Here is a 17,795-nt window from a genome sequence, read left to right as displayed (position 1 = left end):
CTTCCCATTAACAAACCTTTGACTCAACAAAACTAAACTTGATTCATCTCACCATGAGTAGATTTTAAAAAATCATTGTTTTTGAGTACATTTCTTACAAGTACCAATATGAAGGAAATGAGCTAATTTGACACATGAACGCGTGTTTTTCTGACCCATGCAAAATCTGGTGTTAAAGTGAAAAATATTAAAAATCATTGCAGGGTTCTGTTTTTATCAACATATCACATTAAATACAGACTATGATGATAATTAATTACATTTTTTTGCTTTTAAGTTATTTCTTGTTAATATCAACTAGAAGGTTTGCTTTGAGAAATTGTTCAAGCAGATTGTCGTTCAGTTTCATGCCAGAATATTCTACACTGCTGTTTTCAATAGCAACAATATTTATTAGATAGTAAATTCCTATGATGATGAACATTGCTATTTTTGGCTGGATAAAGGACTATTAAAAGACAGTATGAAGAATTATTTGTTAAAATCAAAAAACGGTAGAAGAAAAACCTTTTCTGGAAAACACAGGAAAGGTTCAAATTGTGAATGTTTTGCTGATGAATATGCCGTTTTGGATCATAACATTTTGCAAGCTTAATGTAAATGAATGGACATAAATTACTCCAGACTTTTGGATTCAGATGCAGCAACAGTCTTAATATGTAATCTACACAAAATAATTTAAAAAGTCTGTTTTGATGAAGCCTTTTGTTCTGGCATGCAACTCTTTTGACAATTGCACTCAAGAAGACAACCTCTGAAATAGTAATACTCTTTTATTCCAACAAGAGGACATGTGAATATTTTTCCCAAACAACCACAGTTAAAATGCCCAGGTGAAAAATCATATCTCCCTTCTCCCCATCCTGAAAGAAATGTCAGTGGCAACGTAGCAGCTTAGAAAAGCCTCATATTATTCTGTTTAGAGAATAATATGACCTTAATATTAAGCCCATGCAGATCTATTCATCGTCTTCTGCTTACTGTGAAGCTGCTAAAACCAAGGTAATGAGGAAACCAAGGCGTTGAGACAAAAATAAAAAATCAAATCTTGAGTATTCCTCATTTTGGTGATTAGATTTAAGAGGGAGACGTTCAGATTGTACGTGATACTCCATCGCCACCTGGTGGAATCGGAAAAGCAGACAAGCGTGTAAAAAACTAAGATAGCTCTAGAATAGAAAAGAGAAACAAGTCGGTGCCTGACTCAATAATCGCAATAAAACCAAGAGATCCAACTTCTCCTGATGCCAAAACAATCTTTCAAAAGTTGTCATGTACAACCAGCCTATGTTTCCCTGTCATAAAACTGAAGAGGTCTGTTGGCTAAAGAGATTTTAAATAGATTCCTGTCTGCAGCTAAGCTCACATCTCAATTTTAATACCGTTTGACACTTAGCCAAATAAGACGCTCCAGAAATAAACCTCACTCAACACTTTATATGAAGTCTTTATAGTCTGAGGAACAGATCAGGACTGAACTGGGCTTTATGAAACTGAATTAGTATGTATATGTTTTAGGTTATGCCAGATTGATTTGATTACACACTTACTTGCCACTTGTTAGGCACAATACCACGTTGGATCCCCATTTGCTTTTAGAATCTAGTCATGCTTTTCTAAATCAGCTTTCCCATCCAATTTGACAGTTTACCTCATAAAGAGGCAGATGAGTGGACGTATCAGTAGAAAACACTGTAAGGCGGAACTTTTTGTCCTCTTACCTACACATAGGTGATATTTGTTGTGAGTTAGTGCTTTATGAATAAACCGATCTTGAATTGAGTTGAGCGGAATTGAATTGAATTCAATGACACAAAGAAGCCGTCTGGTTCTAAAATATTGATCATTGAGAAGCTCGAAACAGTTTGTTCAGGAAAATTATTGTCAAACTGCAAAAAAAAACTAAAAAGAAATGCATTGCTTTCATTTGATGCTGAAGACGTTTAATGAAGGTTATTTGGTCACTAATTGAGCCAACCATACCTGTTTACTTTTACATAATTCTTTGCCTATTGAAACACACTTTAAACAAATTGCAGTTCTCTACACTTTTTACTGTAAATACTGAGGCTTTTAAGAAAAATTTCATTTTCTTATTAAGAGTAATATTTCAAATGATTCACAAATAAAATTCATATTGTTTTAGTTATCGTCTGTATCTCAATCGTCCACTAGATGGCAATCGAGTATAACTATAGAAACAACACGGCAAAGAGAAAGTAAGAGCAAAACCCGAGGAGGTCTCACTCCGTTATTTTTCTGAATGCCAGAAACTAAACATGGTTGTAATTTATACATATTATATATAAAGAGTAGTATTTAAAAGGAACGCATAAAACTATGGTTCTTGTTACTTTCAGGCTCGGCAAGAGCCCAAATAATTTAAACGGACGCAACCGCTCGGACCGGAAGAGGAACCCGTTTTCCCTCACAAGCAGAACATCTTCTGTACGATGTGTTGGCTCTAACTAACTCCAAAAACACTGACACTTGTGGACACATGTGTAGCCTCGCTTCAGTCTGCAGAAGTGCCGAGCCAGCGGTGGAAGAAGAGGGGCGCATTTGTTTCCCAAGCGGTAAGTCACCTGTCCGAGGACGGCAGGGAGCTGCGTCTATCCAGCGTTCAGACGTGTTTCTGTTTCTCAGTGTTAATACAACAAAAAGAGCTAGCAAAATGAAGCAAATGAGTTCTCCTCACTTCACTGAAGAAGAACAAAAACAGCCCCTGACATTTTTCATAGATAGTTTCCAATACATTGTTTTGGTGCAGCATGTACGGCGCAACAAAGTTATTAACGTTCCTTATGAACGACGTTCATAAAACCATGAACACATTAGCCTGCTAAGCTAATTGGAGTTTTCTGGGTAGAAATTTTGTCTCCGACCGACTGGATGCTGGAGACTTGATAGTACCCTCGATATTGTTCCGCTGTTCTTACACAGACCCTGCTGCATTTGTCAACATGTAGCTGTGCTGTCGGTGTTGTGTTCAGGGGGAGCATAACCACACAGCATGGATTTACAACCCTGCGCTGTAAGATCGAAAGTCCAGAACAGCTTTGGCTGAGTGTAGAGTTCGTGGGAATGAATGCTCACAATGTTCATGTATCAAACAAAACAAAGACACGACTTCTACTTATGTTCTTATGTTTTCTATTTCTGGAACGGCTGTTCTGGTTGCATAAAGCCTTTTGATTTGCTTTAGATTAAGTCTTCAAACACCGAACATTATCCCATGTTTAATTTACATAATCCAAACAATTCCCGTAATAGAAATGACTTTTCAGACTCTGTGAATTTGATGCAAAGAATATACAATGTGTAAGTAAGTATTCTTTATTCTGTACTTTATATAGTACTTCACATTCTGTAATACCTTCAGCAAGTACTAATTTTTGATGTACGAAGAACGTTTCCATGTCTGTCAATGCCCTTTAGAACTGCTTGTAGCAGAGATAACCTGTTAGATACTCAGTAGATTTTTGTGACTGATTTAGTCAGTCTCTCACTTCATTGCAGAGACATTTCAGACCATTTTTCTTTACAACATACCAAATACCGTACCATTTCGGTAGACCTTGCCAGTTTTTTTTTTGTCTTCAGAACCTCTCCGGTTCCTTGTGGCACTGATTCAACAAGATGTTGGAACCAGTCCTTAAAAAACTTGGACCATGTTATATGATTTCATCTCTCAGCAGCTGCAAATTCATTGGCTACAGATCCCATCATGTTCCATGTTCCTCTGTTGGGTTGAGATTTGGTGACTGCAGAGGCCATTGGAGTTCTATTGGACTCATTGGCATGAGGGAAGAAAGAAAGCAGTTTAAGATGATTTAAACTCTGTACGATATTGCCAATCTGTTATTGCCCCAACGGTATAACAAATATACAAACCAATATAGGTTGGTTTGTACCTTACCAATCTATATTGGTAAGGTTGTGTGAATGGTAGACTCTGTGGCCTTCTCTTGCAGTAGTCCATGTGCTTCAAGTGCTGCTTTTCCACTGAGCCGTACAAAACGAGTCGAGCGTTTTACGGTCCGCTGTATTGGACTCTCACTGAGCTGCCAAACATGGCTTTTGGGTTGCAACCAAACTAGTGTGACAACAAATATGACACACTAATATATCTTGTGCTTGTGACAAGCAGTCATGTTTTTATGTCCCCCTGTCAATGGACTATGAATGGTGTTTTGTGATGCTAATAGCACCACCCTAACTGTGCCGTACTATTCTCCTGTGGACCTCCAACTGAGAGGGCCCAAAATAGCGTTCTGCACTGACTTCCCGCTCAGTAGAAATGAAGAATTAGTCTTTTTCAGCAAGTCATCTACACGGTGATATGGATTGAGGTGTTGCAATGTGATTGGCCGATTTGATATTTCTGTTGCAATTGGACAGGTGAACCTAAAAAAATGGCTGGCGACCAATTGCTCCAATTATTGCATTTTGCAGACATTCATTCATGACCAGCTCTCTCAAAGTCCCTACACAATTTCGATAATGTTGAGGTCTGGACTTTGACTTTGCTATTATAACATCTTGACCCTGGGCCTCTGTTTGCAAAACAAGCCCAAATATCGCCTCTCTTAACGCCATGCTTAACAGTTGTTAAGGGGAGTTTCTGCAGATAAATTGGCTTGTTTTTTCTAAACATGTCGCTGTGGATTAAGGCCAAAAATCTCTACTTTAGTCCCATCTGTTCAAAATATATTCTCCAGAAGTCTTGGGAATCATTCAGATGCAACTTTACAAATCAAAGTCGTGCTGCCATATTCTGTTTAGAGAGAACAGACTTTTTCCTGGGAACTCTTGGACACAAGCCAGACTTGTTCTGTAGCGTCTTGTCGTGGAGTTTAACATTTTCGAGGCTAAGTGAGGCCCACAGAGCCTGGGATTGAGCTCCGAGATTTTTTTTACTTTGAGCTTTTCTCTCTCTCTTTCTCTCTGGATGTTGGAAGGTGAGATGAATTTACTGGGATCTCCACTAACGGAAAGATTGGTTGGCTGTGTTTTTTTTTTGTTTTTTAAAGTTTTTATACACATAGAAGGAAAGTGCTGAAAACATAGAGATGTTAAGGTATGTTTGATAAAACATCCTCATCGTTTGTCCACCAGAGAGCACTGACAGGACAGCTTCATAAGTGTCCCACTCACTGTGCAACTTTAGCGCTTCTCAGCTTAAAAAAAGAGATAGCACTTAAGAAAATATTACCCAATCAAGTAATTTTTAAATTCTGAGAACAGCAATCATGGGCTGTCTTAAAAATGCAGATTTGTGCAGATTTACATTGAGACAAATATCCCATATTTATTGGAGCATTACAATGAAATTTCACTCAATGTGTACATTTTAAACCTACAGCTGAATGACAGTAAAGTCTGTCTATGTTTAATATAATGCTAAAGTAGTTACATTTTCAACATCTTGTAGAAAATTTACGAGATGTCCATCCGTTTGTCCACTGACCTCTTTGTTTGCTAATTAAATAATTATACATGGTTATCAGAAATTCTTCCAAATAATGATCTGAAGCGTGTTTTTTAATTTTGAACCTTTCTGAGTTAATACTCCAAAGAATCACCTTTTAGTGTGATTGCAGCTACATTGTTGTGATGTTTCTCTGCCAGATTTGAATATATGCAGAATGACACATTGACCCATACTCTTCTGTAAAATGGTTCAATTTGTGAGGAGTATTCAATGGTGTCATTCTAAGTAAGGTTGCATCGATTCCAGTTTTTTCACCGATTACCAATCATTAGAAAACTCTACCTCCTGATTCCGATTTTAGCCAATAACAATTTTTATTTTTTTTTTGTCTGAAAAATTGCTAAATTGGCAGAAGTGAGTGACTATTGTTAACTGCACATTCACAGACGTCATCTGGTGGGTGGGTCTGTCTCACAGCGGAACAAAAAGAGGAGAGTGGCTGATTTTCAGACCTTGGTGGAGTTGGAAATGATTGGTGGATAAGGTGGGGTTCTAATAATCATACGATTCCTAATCTTCCAAACTCGTAAGAAAGTTGATCTGCTTTAACCTCAGACTGAGAAAAAAATGTTGTGTTTTTATTTGGTTTATGTAAACTTTTGGTTTCAACTGTAAATAACCAGAATTAACAAGGGTAAACTCTATAGTGTGGCTATGCGCAGCAGCTTGTGTAACTTATTTCCCTTAAGATGTAAAACAAGCTGCACATCAACAGACTGTTGCAGACAGACATAATCAGTTATCAACGATGAACAGCTCTTATTAATATCAGGGCAGCGCAGTTTATCTTCATGATAACTCTACAGCTGAGACAATGTATTCAGTAGTATAAATTTTACTGATGATGAATACCAATTCTTCCATTGTTCTTATGATTCATTAATTTTTGTTTTTAACTCATGAAGTTTACCATAACATAAATAAAATCCAGTCAAATCTGAGCAGTTTTAACTTTCATAAAACGTCTAGATGGCATGAAGATAGAATGCGTGTAATAATAATGGTTTTGTATTATTTGCATCATTATTTGCATGCTATCCTTAGGTCACATGTAAGTGAGGAGACATAGAGAACAATTTTACTTGTAAATTGATCCATTGCCATTTAGAATGTTTGCATACATATATTTTGTCTCAGGTGTGGTCAGCGTTCACAGACAGTTGTTGACGGTGAAGGAAGGACTTCCAGAAAGGGTTCTCCTGCAGCCTGGAAGCGCAGACTTACTCAGCACATGTCCACACATGTCAACTGGTAAGCAACAGAACCACAGCAGTGGATTTCAGGATGAGAATTATGCCAAACCTCTTGTGACTAGCTTAACAGCTCATACATGAGGGTGATTGACAGCACTAAGACCCTCCTGCTGGCTCTGATTGGTTGTTTCTGACAGGAAGCGGTGCATTTCTTCAGGGAGCTGTAGGACCACAGAAAGGAGGCAGAGGAGTTTGATCTTTTTCATGGATTATCTATCTCATATTCTACAGTCAGGATATAGATGGTTTTAACAAAGATGTTAAAACATATTTTTATTAGTTTCTTATACAGCATGAAACATGTAAAAATCTCTGACACCACTGTCACCAAGTTCCCACACACATCCCGACACTCCACCCATTTTTTTTTTTGTTTTTTGTCTGAAAGAAAGTTGAGTTGGTAACAGTGTGGTGACTGTTGTTAACTACAAATGTGCAGACCTGACCTGGTGGTCTGTCAGTCAGCCAAACCTCTCACAGCAGAGCAGAAGAGGACAGTGGTTGATGGTTAGACCTTTCCTTAGGTATATAAGATCAGTGGATACGATCGGCTTCACATGTAAGTATTGACCAATCACCGATCTCCCAAAATTAAGCAAATCGGCACCAATAAAGCGGCTGGCCAATAACTCTGCATCCCTAGGTGAAACTAACAATATATTTTTGAGAAACAAAACAACATATTTGAAATCTACAGTATGTCAACCAAGTCTGAGAAAAATGAAGTTCACTCAGTCTGAATTCCACATTTATGTGCTTTTATTTAAAATTCTCATCTTGATAACAGTGTGTGAGTCATCCTGTTCAATACTGGACATATCGTACTGCCACTGAAACCCATAATAAACAGTCATTAGCTTTTCCTACCAATAACACAGAGCCTTAGAGAGTTATAAGCTTGTCTCAACCCCAGTATAAAACATGGCCCTTAAGTTACAGAACTAAACCTGCACTGCAGCAAAATTGAACCACTCAATCTTTTCTGCAATATGCCTAGAAGTTGGCTTGCTTGTTTTATTCTAAAGCTCATATTCCTTATCTCACACAGCCTTAGTGTGGGAAACACTTTAAACATTTGTCTTCCAGTTTTCCCAGGATAGATAGCCTGGATTGTTTGCATTCTTCATTGAAACCAAGGATGCAGCTATGCTGCAGTACTCTGCTCCCACAAGAATATTTGTGAGTCTAATTACAGACACAGATTACAGATTTTGTATCATTTGTCATGACAGTATTTGTTGGCGTGCTCCTTTTTAATGTTAACGTCACAGGATGAAAAAATGTGGGCGGAACAAGAAGCAAAGAAATCTAAGAATAAAATCTGAAATTTGAAGAGAATCCTGACACTGCTCATCCAACTTTTTGTGTGATCAAACTTCCTTATAGACCCTTGCAGAGTCACAGAGCTGTCAAATAACACCTTTGTCCCGCGGTTCAGAGAGCTGTGCAGTTGTTGTCTTGTGGCTCTGTTCTGCTTCACACCCCTGCGGGTTTGTGGCTTGGATCAAACGCGATCATCATTTGTCAGCCTGTTGTTTCCTGTGGATAAAGTGATGAGAGCTTCACTCTAAAAACAAGCTGTGCTACACTCAGCTTCTCTTAAAAGACCTTGCATGCCACACCCTGCAGCCTTTACATTAACAGAGGGGTGGATTTATAGAGCAACAAGCTGTTGCTCTATAAGCTGTTCATGAGATTTACAATATCATAGTTTAATACAGAGTGCAGACACAGTTCCATTAAAAAGTATTTGCATCCACACAGATTCCATTTTAACTGTATTAAAATGTTAATAAATAATTTCATTTATTAAGAGCTAGTGTGATTCAAACCAGTGGCCAAATATTGCTTCCCTCTCAATTGTTAAATAATGAATTAACTGTAATTAGATACATTTTTTTAATTTAATTTTGCTTGTCACCAACATGCTTTACCGCCTAACCAGCAAAGTTAAGAAGTTATTACAACAGAACCTGTCTGACAACCCGAAGTAGTCTAAAAGATCTCCAAAAGCACTTGAGTTGCTCGGCAGAAACAAAAATCTCCTTCTGCACCATTAAATATGACAATTATAGCAACAGTAAACAACACTTAGCCATAAACATTGACCCAGGAGCGTACGGTGACCGTTCTTATCCGCGCTGCTTGAAGCCTTCACCTGCGCCGTTGACACGCGATGAAAAAACTCCCTGCGCTCATACCTCCACCCCTTTCTGTTATTGTATTGATTCACCAATTAAATAAATATCATTTTAAATGAAATAAAAATTATAGTAGCTGTTGGAGTGTGTGCAGAACATTATAAGCAAGCAAAGTTTTAATAAAACAGAACTGCTCTCACTATCAGAGTCTCGATTCCTATGTTTCAGGGTGAAGAACCTTTCAAAAATATCAGACTGTTCGTGAGTGTCACATTATTGTGGAAGTAAAAGATAGTAATACATACAACATGTTATATTATGGTTTCTTTCAGCTAGAAGAAGAATAATTTTTTCTTAGTGTTACAGCTAATAGGTGCAGTTAGTCAGCGCAGGGTGTCAGTGCGGGAAGGCCCAGATCTGTGTGTCAGTGGCATGCTATGTGTTATAATCTGTTTCTAAAAGCAATAAAAATTGTGAAGCTCTCCCAATGAGAAACTGAATAATATATTTGCAGACATAAAATGCCTCCAGTCATATAACTCGTCCTGGAGTTTTCTTTCCACTGATATCTTTCTGGTGAACGTTGTCATCTCCGAAGTATGGATGTACGCCTGCTAACTTCAAGATGTCCAATTAGTCTTATGTCCTGCCGTTCTCTCTTGCGGCTAAAGTATCCATCTGCGTGTTGTAATCTGGAGAAGTTCCCTTTCCTTCTTTTCTACCATTCACCCAAACTGCAAAAGTTGTCTGCTCCAGCCGAGGACCAAGTGCAGGAGTTTATTATTTCTCTAAATATAATGAGCTATCTTACAACGTAACTATCTATTGGCTTGGTGCAGAGACTTTGAACCAACATCAACATTGTCCAACATCAGTGTCTGATCTCAAAAATGCGCTTCTTGAAGAACGGTCATAAGGTCCTTTAAACACAGCTTTAACAGAAGAGCTGAAACTGCTATAACTTCAAAGAGTGGGCCAGCATTACATTAAGTCCTGCCTGCTGAGCTGGACCCTCTCCAATTTGCCTACAAAGCAAAGAGGTCCACAGAGGACGCTGTATCCACAGCACTTCATGCTGCCCTGACCCACTTAGAGAAGCAGGGGAGCTACGTCAGAATGCTCTTCGTGGATTTCAGCTCAGCATTTAATACTATACTTCCCCAACTTCTGGTGTCCAAGCTAGCAAACCTTGGGCTCCCATCAGCCACCTGCAGTTGGATCCTGGACTTCCTAACAGGTCGCTCCCAGAGGGTCAGACTGGGCCCCCACACCTCCACTGCTCTGAGCCTAAACACTGGATTGCCACAGGGTTGCGTGCTCAGCCCACTTCTCTACACCTTCTACACTCATGACTGTGTCTCCAAACACCTCAGCAACAAGATCATGAAGTTTGCAGATGACACGACTGTTGTTGGTCTCATCTCAGGCGGGAAGGGGGAGCTGGAGTACAGGGATGAGGTGAAGCGGCTGTCAGAGTGGTGCAAAGTCAATAACCTGCTCCTCAACACCTCCAAAACAAAGGAGCTGGTGATCGACTTCAGGAAGAACAAAACGGACATCCAGCCTCTCACCATCAGTGGGACCTGTGTGGAGAGGGTCCCAGTGTTCAGGTTTCTGGGCATGGAGTTGGAGGACAAGCTAACCTGGAGCACCAACACCAAGGAGCTGTTGAAGAAGGCACAGCAGAGACTGTACTTTCTGAGAATACTCAAGAAGAACCGTCTCCCCTCAGACCTGCTGCAGGCCTTCTATCACTGCTCCATAGAGAGTGTGCTCACGTACAGTCTGTGTGTCTGGTACGGCAGCAGCACATCTGCGGACAAGAAGGCGCTCCAGAGGGTTGTTAGGGCAGCAGAGAGAACCATAGGCTGCCCCCTCCCCACTATGGAACAGATGTACACTTCCAGGCTCCACAAGAAAGTTTTGGACATTTTAAATGACTCTTCACACCCTGGCCATGGTCTCTTCCAGCTGCTGCCATCAGGCAAGAGATACAGAGCAATAAAAACCAGGACAAATCGCCTAAAAAACAGTTTTTACCCGATGGCAATCATGGCACTAAATTCAAAGGCATAAGAACTTCTGCTCTTGACACCACTTTGTTAAAAATGTAAATTCTGTTGCGACACCTCCAGGCGCTGCAACCATCTTCTGATGTCTATTTATTTCTCATTTTGTACCATTTATTTCTTTATCTTTGTATATTATGTATATACACATAACCTGCATCTTAACTCGAGTTGAGCAAATCTCAATCTCGTTGTAATCTGTTGATGACAATGACAATAAATCTTATCTTAAGTCATGTGGATTAACAATTTTATGTCAGTGAAGTCCCTTTGTGTGACATCACCTCAACACCATTCACAAACTATGTTTGTACAGAAACTGACATTCAGCTAGTTCAACCTGAGGTCAGACACAAACACTCAAAAGCTGCTTAGCACTTTACAGGCCTTGGTGAGCAAAAGGTCATGAAAGTTACATCAGCTGAAGTATGGTTGGCTGGAGACTGCTGCTTCTCTTTAAAAAAAAAACTAACATCCCAGCTTAGGATTGTCATGTTGCATCAGATAAAAAAATTATAAAATAAAACTTTTGAACCACCAAAGTGGAAATGTTGAGCTTCAGAGAACGGTATGGTACAAACACATCCTCCTGGATGTGAAGCATGGTGGTTTGCAAAACCAGTCAAGGTGTTGCAGTGACCACATTGAAACTAAAAGAAGAGTGAGGAAGAGTTGATCACTAAAGATGTACCGATATAAAGACGTACACAACACTTGGTTAAGATGTTGTATGATGCAGATGCACTTGAAAACAGAAGCTTACATATACTACATAAAAAGACTCGCACCTTTCTATTTAATACTCTCTGAAGTTAAATCAGACTAAACTTCTCTTGGGTTAGTCTGAAATAGTCCCAGTCCCCATTTGAGATCGGAAAATGCTAAAGAACATGCCGTGATTAATACACCGCTTCAGTGTCCCCTCTCCCTGACGCCTTTCATCGGCAGCCAGAAGCAAGCAGATCATCAGACCAGATGATAAAATTTAACATTCCCTTTGCTAAGTTCACGTCCAAAATAATTTGTCTTAAAAAGAATTACTAGACATTTGCACTTGTAATTTAGACCTTCTCTTCATTTCATGCATTTTATCTCAAGATGTTTTTTAAGTGTAAATTTCAACTTATTGAAGTATTTTAAACACTTGTTCTCTAAGTTACCTGTGTTCTGCTTCAGTTACACAGAATTAAATTATACAGAACTTTATGTTTACTGGGCTGTTAATGAAATATTGTACTAGTCTATGTTGTCTTATTGGACAGTGATTCAAAAATTACGAGGTTGAAAATGTGGGTCCACTTGAGAAAAAAACTTTGGTGCATCAGTGCAACCAGTGCAAAACGTTTGTCGATGACTAGAGACAATTTGAAGGAACACCATCACAACTAGGAAGTAGCATCATGTTGTGGAACTGGTGCACTTCATCAAATAATGGTCAGTGTACATGCAGCTAATGTCACACTTGTGCAGGAAAAGTGAAGGGCTTCTTATCAGGCTTCACTGTATGAAAATGAAAGGAAAAATAGTTTTTTTATTGTTTTTGTTAACTGAAAAGCTCATACGAAGTTTATAATTATATTATCATTGGGTGGCCCGTGTGAAGTAATGTGTGTAAAAATACACTTTCAGATTGCAGATGGCCTCTAGCTGACTCCTGGCTTTGTGATTGGTCTCATGCCATTCTCCGACCCGTGAAAAGTCGTGGCAATCCATTGTCAATCTGTCATATGTTAGATCATGGATGACTTTAAACATGACGACAGATTGGAGTTCAAAGGCTGTATTGTGTAGGATTTTCTGATTTTCAATACAGTCCTTCCCACTGTAACTGGTTCGGACTCTGGTAGAGTTCTTCTCCAATCTGTTCTTTCATTGTAGTCAATCCAGAACTCACTCAAACATTAATCAACCTTGACATATTTTTTGTTATAAACTGGAGAGAACTTGAAGCCATTTATTGAGAACATGTGTTTGTCTTTATGGCACTGTACATTGTAATAGCGTTGGCACCCGCAATCTCAACAACTTTTTTTTTTGGACCGCAGACTTGTCGTTTCCTAATCACTCTGCTGTGTGTAGGCGGCACAAATGTGACTCTTCTTTGGATCCATATGGTTTAGGTCTGAAGAGTTTACAGTTACACTCTGCGGGCTTTTTCATCATATTTACTTCGAGAAATCATCTTTGATTTAGCACTTCATCTTTTACTGCACCCATCTGTCTGGATGCTTGAAAAACAACATTGCTCATTGGCTCTTCAAAATGTCAGCTGTACTCACCAGCTGGCTTTAATAACTCAAGTCAGCGTGTATATGTCTGTCTCTGTCAGCCTTACCATTCTTCCGTAACATTAGATCAAAATACAGAATTCGACTGTCAGTGTCGAACAACATGAGCTCCACATTATGTTTCCGTCCATGTTTTATTCAGTAAAGTGTTCAGTACCATTTACTTTAATTAACACTTAGTTAACAGTTAAAAGGTACTACTTCTACTGTAAAAATAACCCACAAAAGTACTTGTACTTGGTTTTGTGACTACTGAAGATACATTCAGGAGAATACAGTGACTCCTCACAAATTGTATTATTTAGATTTTTTTTTTAGTCTGCAGTTTAATTTTTCTGACATGTAGCAAACATAAACCAATTTTAAGCTAGCTTTGCAAGTGGAGGGAGTAAGTCATGTGATGATGACTTACGGTTTGTGTGACCAGTTATCCATACAAGTCAAAAGCATAAACATGACAGAAAAATCGCCTGTCGATTTCTGGGTTGACAGCCGATTTCATCAGGTAATATGTCACATTAAGAAAGTGACCATTTACATTTCAACCGGTGCGTTTTCTTAAACCTGACAAGATTATAAAAATTGGTCAACTGTAACTATGGCAACCACCCATTTTGATTCTGTTTGTCCATCAAAGAAAATATGATGCAGAAATCACCAGAATCACAATAATTGCACAAAAAAGAAAACTACTTACTTATACATTTTAATAAAAAAGGGGAACCCAGGTTCAAACAACTTGTCCAACAACTGAATCCATACTTTGTACTATTTCTTCTTCAAATTGTCTTGGCTATCACTGTTACTGGTGTATTAAAACAAAAACCCTTAGAAAAAAACAATGTTTAGCCTGGTGGGGGAGCAAGTAAAGCCTGGTGGCCCACCAGGCTTACAATTCACTGGGTAAAACCCAGTACTTGCAAAATGTATGTCAAAACATTTTTATGCTTTTGACATACATTTTTATACAACATTTTTATTTGTAAAAATCAAAATTGAAAACATGTATCCTTTCCCATTGCACACTACTTTGTGTCATATAAACTCCTTCCAAAAATACCTAGAATTTAATGGCTATAACTCAACCAAAACCAGAAAAAGCTCAGCGTGCAGCAAAGGAGAGGTAGGATGTGACATTCTTGAAGTGACAGTTTTGTTAGAGGGACTGTAATGAGTGGTTTGGAGTAGGATCCAAACCACAACAGCCACGAGTGAGGGAGCAACAGAGAATGATGGGGGGTGGGTGGGTGGAGGGGCTACATGTGAGAGGTAACCACAGTGAACACAGAAGGCAACGCGTTGCGGCCCAGTTTACTGGAGCAGATGAGCGAATGAGCAAGCAAGCTCGTGTCGTCCAGACACCCACTCTGCCTGGGCCGGTGTCCAAGGAGATTATAAAGACATTGTTACGTCTTTCTCTGTTCGCCTCTCAGTGCATTATGTTGTTTTTAACACCGTTTTAAGATGCATCCAAGGCTGTGGGTTTTTTTACACGAGCTTTTGAAAAGGGATCCATCCCACTCACCATTACTATATAGCAACTAGACTTACGTCATCGCTTCAGAAGAGCAATGACGGCTCATTCTAATGTGCCCACCAAAGCTGATGTTGAGTTTGATATTCAGTAAAACAGGCAGGTCACTTAATTGATGGTGGCAGAGCTCACATTGCACCGGTCAGACTTTGTTCAAAACATCGTTAGGGAATGTTTGAGGGATTTGATGTGTGAGTTAGGTCCTTTGACACAGCGGCGTGAAGAATTTGTCTGAAACAATGTCCCTAAGGGAAGAATCTCCCCTGTGTGACATCTGCATAGGCTGGCAAAGGGATTTGCTTAGTGGTCAGCAATTTGTTCTTCATTTTCATAAAAAGTACCAGACATATGCCTAATTTTCATGTCTGGCGTCATTTTTCCACACAGCAGCCCTAAATGATCCATGACTTCCATGCTACAGAAATAGGCAGGAAAAGAAAGTGACAATGTTCAAGAGAAAATACCCAGAAAAGAAGAGCACAATCAACATCCACTAGTTTAATCTCTTCAGTTATATAATTTGCGGTTCTGCTGTTCCTTTAATGTTTAGTGTTATCTTCCTAATTTCAGCAGTTATAGAGTCCCTCTTCCATTTCAATCCCGGCCATTACTCGGTCTTCCTGCTCATGCGACGTAGCTAACGACGCCTCATATAATGCATGAATGAAACACTTGCACACGCTGGAAGAGCTTTTTAACGTTTGCTCGTTCTCTGTGCGAAAGATCTCGTGTTACAGCTTTCACACCTGATTCCGCAGCTTTCGCTTTACCTCCAATACGCACCGAACACGTTGCCATGGTGCCAGTAAAAGGCTGTGGTTTCCCTGGTGTGACATTTTGTTCAAAGACAACACGAGCTCTCCAAACTCTGTGCTTGTCAGTGTCTCAGTGCATTTATTTCCTTTATGTCTTTGCTCTCACCGCTGTGCTCAGACTGAAGCCATATGTCTCCACAGGGGATCGCACCACTTCTTTAGTGGCTTTTAGAAACCGAAAAACAACACACTGTAATTTCTACCCAAAAAAATTACAAAGTGGTGAAATGGCCACTGTAGATAGCTGTTTTGTTTTTTTTGGCTTACTTAAATGGCTTTGAGATGATGTAATGGCATTAAGACCAAAGTCTGGAAAACAACTCTGGCCTCCATCATGGATTTTTAGATCTAATTTTAGTTGCTGTGTCCTGCTTTTCCATTTTTTCTCTGAGTAATTTTGTTACTGAGCCAAAAGTTGCATTCCATGTATGGTCGTTAGACGGGCCAACTCCTAGAGCATTAATGTTTGTTTTAGTCGCAAATGGTGTGTGAAATATGGTCACACTTGGGACAGTCTGTGGTGTCTACAGTCATACATTCTGCTTTTATCTGGAGATGTTCTGTTTTCACTCATGGGGCTATAAAAGGCCTGTTTACCTAAACCAGCTCTTACAAAACCAGAGGAACAGTCCATGTTTTTAAAGTATCAGCGGATTAAAGCATTTATTACTGTCATGTGTTTTATTTTACACCCTTCTGGTTTTCTCTCTCTGCATGGTGCAAGGTAGGGAATGTAACTCAGAATATCTCATAAAAACATGGCTAGGAATACAGATTCTCTCAAATAAGGGTTTCCCAATTTATTAAAATGAACTTACATTTTAATATCACCTTGTGCTATATCAGTATTAATGCTTTTAAGCTAATTGGGCTTTGCTGACACGGCTCTACACACCTCAAAGCAATAACTGAGCCCTTGAAATGCCTATTGAAATGCTTGCGAGACTTCTTCGTAGTGACTTCTTGCACGTTTTTGTATGGTTTCTTAATATGTTCACAGTATCAGAAATGTGTTGTTTTATTTACGTTCAGCATAATAAGGAGAGGGACAATAACTTTAATTAATTCCTAAAGACCATACATGTTGTATGGTAGTGGTAGTCGTCTTCCTCTCCCAATAACTAGCAACAAACCTTTTTTTTCTGTCAGCAATGTATTTGAAATTCAGCATTTTTAAGAGAATTCTAAATAGTGTTTGGAAGATTCACTGTAAGAGATCTTTCCTGACAACAGCCATCACCATCTACAATAACTCTCTGAAGACTTCAGTTAATGAGTTACGACATTTAATTTCCCTTTGGGATTAATAAAGTATTTCTGAATTGAATTTGAATTGAAATGAATAAACTAAGGTTTAAGACCTAATATTGTTTTTTGGTTTGTCGTTCATTAAGTAGGACAAACCAACTTGTGAGATGCAAGCTCACATAATCAGAGTAGAAAGTACTTTAAGCAAGACACCCTGATACGTTGATACCAAAGAAAGATGTCCAGAAGGATTCCTGATCAAATGCCCAAGCCACCTCAACCAGGTCCTTTTGATGTGGATATAAACTCCTACCACCGCCGCCCAGAATGTTGACCATAACATTTTCTACACTGGTTTTTAAATGCCACAAAACACATTACGATCGGTAAACTGCATTTGACAAAACAAAAAATTGAGATTCTTAGATTTTTAGTTCTTGTAACGCCATCTCCATGCATTTTCTTGTCTCTTGATCATGTGTTATGTTTACGCCTGTCACAATAACAAATTTTGCTGGATGATAAATTATCCCAGAAGTTATTGTGACAAATAATGTAATGGTATAATAATGCAAGAACACATTCTCAAATATTAATCAACTTTAAATTTTAATGAACATTTAACATTGGAACTGGAAGACATTATAAATGTTAAAAAATAAACAAAAAACAAGTAAAATGACAAATTTGTCTTTCAAACAAAGGGCTACTTACGTCACCAAACTGAAGACTTTTATCATCCAGTTTTTGGTGAGAAATGAGAAATAATGCAAATGAAAATTGTACTAGTTTTAATTTTTAATGTAATTAATTGATTTGTTGTGACAGGTATAGCCATGTTTGGGGAAAAAAAGCAGTCTACACACAATTTCTTCTTCTTTGGCAGTGTTACGGCAAACCGTGTAAATCACACAAGGTGGATTGTCAATGTCCCTGCAGAGATTGCTATTAGC

The 17,795-nt window shown here is 38.8% G+C and overlaps 1 protein-coding gene across 4 annotated transcripts in view; it reads left to right on the top strand.

Annotated features, from left to right (window-relative positions):
- Nucleotides 1-2,465: 2,465 nt before the first annotated feature.
- LOC102223298 (neurocalcin-delta A) overlaps nucleotides 2,466-17,795 on the top strand; it is a 69,602-nt gene continuing 54,272 nt past the window's right edge. For 2 of the 4 annotated variants that reach the window (XM_023330502.1, XM_023330501.1), the window contains exons 1-2: nucleotides 2,466-2,576; nucleotides 6,632-6,745. The gene's annotated coding sequence lies outside the window, so the exon portion shown is untranslated. The remainder of the gene's footprint in view (nucleotides 2,577-6,631; nucleotides 6,746-17,795) is intronic. The other 2 variants (XM_023330504.1, XM_023330503.1) reach the window with 1 other exon arrangement.

This window comes from Xiphophorus maculatus, chromosome 3, assembly GCF_002775205.1.
Source record: "Xiphophorus maculatus strain JP 163 A chromosome 3, X_maculatus-5.0-male, whole genome shotgun sequence".
Classification (NCBI taxonomy): Eukaryota; Metazoa; Chordata; class Actinopteri; order Cyprinodontiformes; family Poeciliidae; genus Xiphophorus; species Xiphophorus maculatus.
The sequence above is the reverse complement of the archived record's forward strand: the minus strand, read 5'-3'. Positions and strand labels throughout refer to the sequence as shown.